This window comes from Glycine soja, chromosome 1 (assembly GCF_004193775.1).
Source record: "Glycine soja cultivar W05 chromosome 1, ASM419377v2, whole genome shotgun sequence".
Taxonomy (NCBI): Eukaryota; Viridiplantae; Streptophyta; class Magnoliopsida; order Fabales; family Fabaceae; genus Glycine; species Glycine soja.
In genome coordinates, this window is record NC_041002.1 from 9,290,699 (window position 1) to 9,300,049 (window position 9,351).

Below are 9,351 nucleotides of genomic sequence, written 5' to 3' on the forward strand. Positions count from 1 at the left end.
GAAGAATTTTCAGTTATCTACTTAGCTAGTTGTCCTTCTTGAATCTCTAGGTTCTTTATAACAGACTTTGTTCTCTTGTGATTGGACATTGAAACTTTCATGAACTAAGCCAAAGTCTCCTCCAACTTGGTTGTCCTTTCGTACAGGCTAGGCCCTTTATTTTGAGGCCTGTTGGATGGTCCTCCTTGGTCTTTGTTGAATTGGTTCCTAGGGTGAGACCTCGACTGCCCTTGATTCAGATTAAAATTGGCACCTTGCTGGTAAACTGAAAATCCACTTGCATTGGTTTGTGCTGATTTCCCTTATAATTAACTTCTTTTGCATCATCATCAAGAGGTATACAACAACTAGATTCATGCGCTCCTCCACATATACTACAACCTCCGACCTGCATAACTATTGAATGAGAAGGTTGAGTCACTTGCAATTGGGTTGGCAGCTTACTAAGTGTCTCTGTCAATGATTCCAACTGCTTAGCTAGCAGTTTGTTCTGCGCCAACAGTGCATCTTGTGAAGAAAGCTCCAACAGGTTTCTCTTTGTGGGTACATGAGTCCGATCATGCAAAATAGCATGATCACTAGCAGCCATATTTTCAATAAGTTCCATTGCTTCTTCAGGGGTCTTCAACTTAATTTTTCCTCCAGTAGAAACATCCTATAACTGCTAGGACTGTGGTCTCAAACCATCTATGAAAATGTTTAGCTGAATCGGCTCGAAGAATCCATGAGTTGGTGTCTTCTGTGGCGTCCCTAAATAATGATTGGTTTAATAGTAATAAATTAAATAGCAGAAACCATGGGATTTTTTTTCTCTTTTTTTTTTGTTTTCGCACTGTTATTCATTTCACGATAATTAAATTCAGAAGGAAAATTATCACTATAGAGTCCTGAATGGCCAGTTCACAACTCTATTCGGATTCATTTCTTTCTGTTCATTCATAACCTCCAAACTATTTTTCTCTTTTAAAAATATACCAGCCATCATTTTAGGTCGTCACGTGAAAGATAATAAGATGCGGTCGGTAAACTCTTTTCAAATAAAATTCGTTAACATTTCCTTTTCAAATAACAAGATCAAACATAATTGTTTTTATCATCTAAAACTGTCCAAAATATGGGAGTTTGCAAAATAACACAGTGACATCCAGAGCAAAGGTAACAACTGTGGTGGCTTCAACCACAATATATACAATCATCAAAATTTCTATACAATAGGTCTACCCACCCAAAAATCAAAAGAGTAAACCTAGCAGTTTGAACTAGATACACCCACCCACAAAAGTATGTACGCCTAGTCTAAGGAGCCATCTGCTCTGATGAAGAGTCGTCACTATTCGCTGTCCCTCCAGGGCCACTCTCCTCTGTAGAGTCTGCCTCAGATGCTGACATAATATCCTCTGGAGAATCAACATCAGGGAGTGGGTCTTCATCATCCTCAGGTAAGTCAAGGGCGTCCATAGTAGGTTCAGGAGGTAACTCCACTGGGTCCTCTTCAAGATCCTCTTCAGAGGATGACACCTCTATCACTTGAACCGGCTCAACTAGTCGATATGGAGTAGGTGTAGGTAGTATCCACTCCACAGGCTGTTGAAGTGTGCGTGCGGGTTGCTCCGGATGAACTAGTGAAGTAGCAGTGAGTCGAATTGTGCCCCAGAATCGGCACCTCTCATTGCCTTCGAGGGTCTCCCAAACACCCTCTAGGCACTCCATCACCACGCGATCATGGATCAACTGCGCTGCCATCACGATCTACAAGAGATAAAAGAAAGAGGGTAGACTCTTTCACAAGAAATCTAACTACACAGGTAACAATGCAATGCATCCCCTAACGGTTACGCATAGTCAAAATGTCTTGTTCAAGGGATTTCCTCTCTGGTAATCGATTACCAAAGTATGTAATTGATTACCAGTGCCCAAAAACGAATTACTCAGCCTTTGCACATTGGAATCTACAAGTTACACTGTGTAATCGATTACACATAAATGGTAATCGATTACCAGTAGCAGGTAGCACTATGTAATCGATTACACACAACTGGTAATCGATTACCAGTGCCCTATCATACTGGGTAATCGATTACACACAATTGGTAATCGATTACCAGAAGCTACTTAACATCTTGTCTCCATTTTTAAACCATGTAATCGATTACCCACGAATGGTAATCGATTACCAGAGGCTAATTTTCAGATAACACCCAAGATAAATAGCTGGCCAGCCGCCACACAAGCCTCCTTGCTTCGTCGTCTTTGTTCTTTTATTGGTTGACTGCCAGGAGCTTGCCTGCTTAGGTACGTCACAGGTTCTCACTGACTGACTATGCCCGGGTTGGGTCGGGATTAGTCAAGCTTGGTTTTGGGCAATAGCGCCCCACCTGACGTCCCCAAGGTCTCCTGACCCCCGCAACATATCTCCAGGTACCACTTTGTGGTCAACAAACAAAAGTAGGAAGACTGACTCTTCCATGCTTCCTCATATCAAGCTTATTGGATTATGGGACACTCGTTATATGTGGTACTAGGTGGCGATCGGGCGATGATGCAAATCAATTATCCCATTTCCACAAGTCAGGTATAAGCACACCATCCCCAGTTGCCCACCTTTAAATTGAGCTCACACACTCCTACGTAGCCCTTATCCTCGTTCCTCTCAGCACCGGGTCCCCATCAACCCCTCCAAGCTTTCACAATATCCAACAATTCAATTCCATTTGTCATGAAACTACCCTAAACCAAGAAAAACAGAGTGGAGACAGAAAACTCTGCACAAAACTCATTCAAATTCCACAGATTTTTCCTACTCATGTACCCCAGTATCATTCTCTTCGTTCCGATTCGTTAACCATTGGATCGCCTGGAAAATTTTACTGGAGGTTCCTAATATTTTGACCATTGGGATCTGCTAGAGAATGCCTAGAACACGAGATGTACTACCTTTCCTGTGACTAGCACTGCACAACCATTTTTCTGCACATTGGTAAAATCTGTTGCACAATTTGACAGCTTTTGCTGCATAATTTGGCAGATTTCGAATTCTAGCTTGCTTGTATCCAATTTCACTCAAATTGGATCCTACATGTCCTAAACCATGTCTAAATCATGTTTAAACCAAAAACAAACTTCAAACTAAGGTAAATCAAAATATAGGTATCCAAAACCCACCAATTTAGTGAATTCTCAAGGTTTGAAAGGTGAAAATGAGAATTGGGTAATTTTGGGGTAAACTCTCATCTTCATCAAGTCTATAACATTGATTTAGACTTGCTCAAACTGGCTTTACGGTGAAAACTCCACCTATTCAAAATTTGACCTCTCAACACCCAATTTACCCTAGAAATGGCTCTTTTCTTTCACATTTGTCACTCATTTTTCTCATTTGCTCTGCCCAAGCTTTCCTACAAGTCCTAATTGACATTCTAAACTAGAGTCAACTCACTTTAGACTCCAATTTCCACTAACCCCAAATTTGGCTTTTCTAACTCTCAAAATCTCACACTTTTCCACCTACAACATTACCATTCTCACATTTAACTCTAAGTTAACTCTCCCCATCCTCTCTACCAGTTTTCTATCAACATTTTAAGCATACATATATCACAAAGCATCATTTTTAAACCCTAAATCAGCATGGGTAATTTTGCTCACATCAAAGATGTCAAGTTTAACATAATTTCAACAAATTCCTTCACAAACAACTATCCTAAGGCAATATCCTAGTAGAACTACCCATCATAGCTCCCAAAAACCCAACACCCACAGATTTCAAGTGGGAAGAAGTCCACCCTTACCTGAAATTTAAAGCCCCACGAAGTAGAGGTATGCTCCAAGACTCCAAAAATGGCTATTCCTTGCAATTTGGGGTAGAAATGAAGAGGAATTTGGAGCCTCAATGGAGGCAACAATGGTGGAGAAGAAGAAGAGAAAAAAGCAACGTGGAAGGGAGGAAGAAGCTGCTGAAATTTCTGAAGAAAGAGAGAGAAGATTTGACTTTTTATAATTTTTTTTTTCAAAAAGCAATGCCACATGTCTTATTTTAAATGGAACAAAAGGCCCCACCTTTTTCCTTTGATTTGACTTCATACTCAGCCACAATGGAGAAAAATTGGACCTTTTTGGATGCTGAAATCCTGCCTCGGTTTGCGTGCCGCCTCTCTGGTTCCAGTTCCTCGCGTTTCTCTGCACCCGTCGGGGCCCGTTTTCGAAAGTAGGCAATATATATATCAAAACGCTCAGAATGAGACCCTGAGTGTGGTTCAGAGGTTGATTTTGTTAAATTTTAAGTTGCACGCAAAACGATAATTTTTAAACTAATTAATTGCGAATTAATCTATAACCGTTCGGTTATGGGTTACTCTTTGTTAATTAGTCTAACCCGCGTATCTTTCCCCCAATGTACATACTTCTACCAAGAATATATATATATATATATATATATATATATATATATATATATATATATATATATATATAATTATTTGAATGTAACACTTACAAATTTTCGGGTAGAAATTCTAGGATGTCACATCTTCCATAGCAAGCTACGGAATCTCTCAAGTGCTTCACTCAGGGATTCATCTGGAAATTGATGGAATTTGGAGATAGATGCCTTGCCTTCAGCTGTCTTAGACTCAGGGAAATATTTCTTTAGAAATTTCTCTACAACCTCTTCCCAAGTCTTTAGGTTGTTTCCCTTGAAAGAATGCAGCCACCTCTTGGCTTCTCCAGCCAAAGAAAATGAAAACAAGCTAAGTCTTACTGCATCTTCCGGCACACCTGCAATTTTCACAGTATTGCAGATTTTTATAATAGTAGCAAGGTGTGCGTAAGGGTCTTCATTCGGCAAACCATGAAACAAATTTCCTTGAATCAACTGGATCAAGGAATCAGGATATGTGATGTTGTGAGCTTGAACTTCCGGCCGCGCAATGCTTGGGAAAAATTACAGCACGGTCAAGCTAGAATAATCTTCAAGAGTCACCCTCCGTGGTTGATCTTCAGCCAGGATATGTGCTTCAGATGCACCTACTTCGGATTCCCTTAAGTTTGGAAATGCTAAAGATGATTCAGATGATTGAGCTCCCTCTGAACTTGGTTGTGCTGTCCTTTCTTGCAAAGCTTTCTTCCTTCTTTCTGTGTTGTTTCTCCTGCAAGTGGCTTCTATCTCCAAATCTAATAGAGCTAAATTTCCTACTGAAGAATTACCTCGCATACAAGAAGTACTAAACAAAGCAACAGTTAACCAAATCAAGAGAAAATAAATTCTAGCTAACTATTCACAAAATCAATTAAAGAATAAAGAATAAATGTTTAGAACTAAACTATACTATCTAAGTGGAATGAAATTCCCCGACAATGGCGCCAAAAACTTGCTACGCGATTTGCTATTCGGCAATTTTACCGATTCACACAAGTAGTTTAAAACGGTAAGACCGAGTATCATATCCACAGGGAATTTGTTTCACTTAGAACTGTACATTCAGTGAGCAAACATTTGTATAAATTGAAAGCAAGTGAATATTAAGTTGGGTTTTTGTTCTAAAATCTAGCTAACTATAAACTAAATATCTAAAGTTTGAGAAGTAAAGATAGTCAAGTAAGCATTGGGTCATTCTACTGAATTTTCCTTGATGTTGTTATGGATTTTTCTCTATCTAATTCTATTCTAGTATTCTTATGCTAAGAAATTACTCAAACCAAGATCCCTGTAGTGAATGAGCCTAACTCTCTTTAAACCTCGTCCTGGATCCCTCAACAAACTTAGCCTAAAAGAGTTGCATTAAGTCTACAACATAAAATGAACTAGATCACGACACTCCATTCCTAGACATACAATTTTCTAGCTTGCTATACCCAGTTCTAAGGCTTTAAAGCACTTTCCAATGCTAAAAATCCTAACTATACATACAAATGGGTGATCAAGCCACAAGCATGTAACAATAAGCATAGATAGAAGCAATGATCACATAAAAACAACATTAAATAGATAGTGAAAGAGTATTACATCAAGGGTTCAGTAGAACTTTCGAACCAAGAGGTTTAGCCTTCCATTACAAGTAATGAGCTTGCAATATAGAGAAGAACATATTTTGAGTGAAGAAAAATGGCTAAAAAGGGTTGAGGATGTCTCCTTCAACCCCTAGAACCCTAATCTCACTCCTCTAACCTAAACTCTCTTGGTGGCTCCGTTTCTGTCGCTCTAGCTTCTCCATTGGCTCTGTTTTTCGACTCCCCTCTTTAGTTTCCGCCAAATTCAGTGTTTTGAAGGCTACTTGGGCATTTCAGCTTCTAAAGGTTTGCTTAGCGAGATTGGCTCGGTAAGCGAGAGTAAGTGATATTTGGCTTGACGAGCTGAGCGCACTGAGCGCGAGAAGAGACAAACGACTCATTGGGTGAGCACATCTCTGACTAATCCTCTTCTAGGGTTTCCTAGCACGCTAAGCGAGCTGCATGCCTCGCTTAGTGGATATCACTCGCTAAGCGCATATACCTCGCTTAGCGAAACATCAGCTGCTAGAACCTTCTCTCCTTTTAGCCTGAAATTGAACTGGTTTCAAGATTAATTCACAAAATGGGAGTATCTACTATATAAAATCAAACTAAACATGAAAATATGTACAATTCCTACAAAAAGAACCTTAAATTGGAGTGATGTGTCATTATTTTCTCCTATTTCTTAACCCTTTTTGTCACCATTCTAATTACTGATTAGCCTTAATTGCCAAATTAATTATGCAGTTTTATCATTTGGGTCTACTGGACTAATTTTGTATTTTTAATTTAATTTTAGGAGAATTATAAGCAATTGGGCTTGAATCCGGAATTGGGCTTGGACTTGAAGAGAGCAGACAATTTTATTTTATCAAATCTTATCTTATCCAGATTTTATCTCATCTAGATATTATTTCATCCAATCTTATCTTTTCTTATCTAGATTTTATTTTATCAAATCTTATCTTATCTTGTCTAGATTTTATTTTATTTATAGGCTTGGACTTAAAAAAAAATTGTAAGCTTTAGGGCTGAGAACCTATATAACAACACCAAGGTTTTAGTTTTAGAGAGCTTTTGGAGAGGAGAAGAATTATAGGTTTTGCAATTCCAGTTTTTACTGTTCATGCATACTATTCATGTAGCAATAAAATCCGTTATCTGCTTCAATCTGCAATTTCGTTTTCTACTGATTAATGGAAGGCTAAGTCTCCAGCGTTGTTTTCGCTTGAGGATCAAGCATAGCTCTCTTCGAGGTTTTATTATTACTATTGAATTCTGATAAGTTTTTCTTCTTCACCAATTACTCTGTATTTGTTGCTATTAATCCATGCATGCTTAGTGCTTGATTAATTGTCTCGGCACTTAATTTATGTTCATGCATAATGATCAGTTTCGTTCATGATTAATTGATGTATGTGTTGCTTAATCACATAATGACAACCTTATATTAAATTTCGTTTAGTAATTTAATTTAGGGTTGAATTGAGTGGTTGAACTGATAAAGGATAAATTCTCGTAACCTAGGATAAGAGACTTGCTTGTGAATCAAGGGGAACCAACATATTTTAATTCTATTATTTTCTAATTCAAATTTCCTTGCTGTTTAATTTACAAAAACAAACACCCCCCCCCAATTCGTTACTGTTTTATTACTATCTATTATGAACGTTTGGTTGACCATTGCTCGTTGTGAGACGACCTAGGATCATTTCCTAGATACTGCATTTTTAATGTTTATTTCGGGTACGGATTCGATCAAATTTGGCGCCGTTGCCAGGGAGCAGTGGGCCAAAGGTTCATAATAGTGTTTAGTTATCTTATTTTGTGTAGCGTTCTGTTTTGTATTTCAGTTGCATTCCCTGTTTAGCGACTGTTTTGCGACTGATTCAGTGACTGTTTCAACTTTGTGTTTTGCTGTGAACAGTGATGAACAGTGATTAGCGACTGATTTTGCAATTTAATTAGCGATTTTTGTTTTGATAGTTAGATTTGTTATTTTTGGCTGATTTTTTGTGTGGTAGCTTCTTTTTATCCATATTTTGTGTGAAAAATACCAGGAGCACTTGGTGTGGCAGTATTTGAGAGAGACAAAAATTTTGGGAACTTGTTTTTAGCAAAACTTAAAATGGCCATAACTTTTACTCCGGGTATCAAAATGACAATTATTATATATGCATTTGGGGTAGAAAAAAATTTCCATACTGTGATAACCGGCTAAAGGTAGTTTACTAAGTTTTTTTTTATTTTTCAAGTATTATTGTCCTGTTTTTCTAAACTTTGCTTAGGTAGTTTTCATAGTTAGACTTTGAATTTTTGTTTGAAAATATTTGTGCTATCTTTTCATGATTTTAGGGTGTTCCTCACAAAATTTCAGCTTATTTTGATATCGTTTGAGTATAGCTGTAGTTTTACCCCTTTGTTAGGTGCTTGTTGAGAAACACATTATTTGCTGCATATAGTGCATGACTAGGGGCAATCCAGGTGATTTACAATCCTTTGATCCTGAAATAGATAGAACCTTTCATAGATTAGTTAGGCATAGTGTGCATCTTGGTCATTCTATGCATTTTGAGCATTCTGTTGAGGGTGATTCTGAATATTCTGATTTTGAGAATTCCACTACTAATTTTTATATTGAGAACATTGCTCAACCTCCACCTTGTGAGAGGACTCTTAGGGAAATGGCTGCACCTGATTTCACTTATGAAAGCTTGTGCATTTAATATCCTAATGAGGGTGTTCCATATGTTCTCAGGACTGGACTAATACATTTGTTGCCCAAGTTTCATGGTCTTGCAGGTGAAGATCCTCATAAGCATCTTAAGAAGTTCCATATTGTTTGTTCCACCATGAAGCCCCCTGATGTCCAAGAAGATCATATCTTCCTAAAAGCTTTTCCTCATTCTTTGGAGGGAGTGGCAAAAGATTGGCTATACTACCTTGCTCCTAGGTCCATTTTCAGTTGGGATGACCTTAAGAGGGTGTTCCTGGAGAAATTCTTCCCTGCATCTAGGACCACTGCCATCAGAAAATACATTTCAGGCATTAGGCAACTTAGTGGAGAAAGCTTGTATGAGTACTGGGAAAGATTCAAGAAATTGTGTGCAAGTTGTCCTCACCACCAGATTTCTGAGCAACTCCTTCTTCAATATTTCTATGAGGGACTTAGCAACATGGAGAGGAGTATGATTGATGCTGCCAGTGGTGGAGCCCTTGGTGATATGACCCTTGCTAAGGCTAGGAATTTGATTGAGAAGATGGCTTCCAACTCCCAACAATTCAGTGCAAGAAATGATGCTATTGTTCTTAGAGGAGTCCATGAGGTGGCCACAGATTCATCTTCATCTACTGAAAATAAAA

General features: G+C 38.3%; 1 non-coding gene across 1 annotated transcript; it reads right to left on the minus strand.

The window, feature by feature from the left end:
• Positions 1-9,011: 9,011 nt before the first annotated feature.
• On the minus strand, positions 9,012-9,118 carry LOC114368476. Its single transcript, XR_003657347.1, has one exon. It is a non-coding gene; the product is annotated as a small nucleolar RNA R71 (small nucleolar RNA).
• Positions 9,119-9,351: the final 233 nt, after the last annotated feature.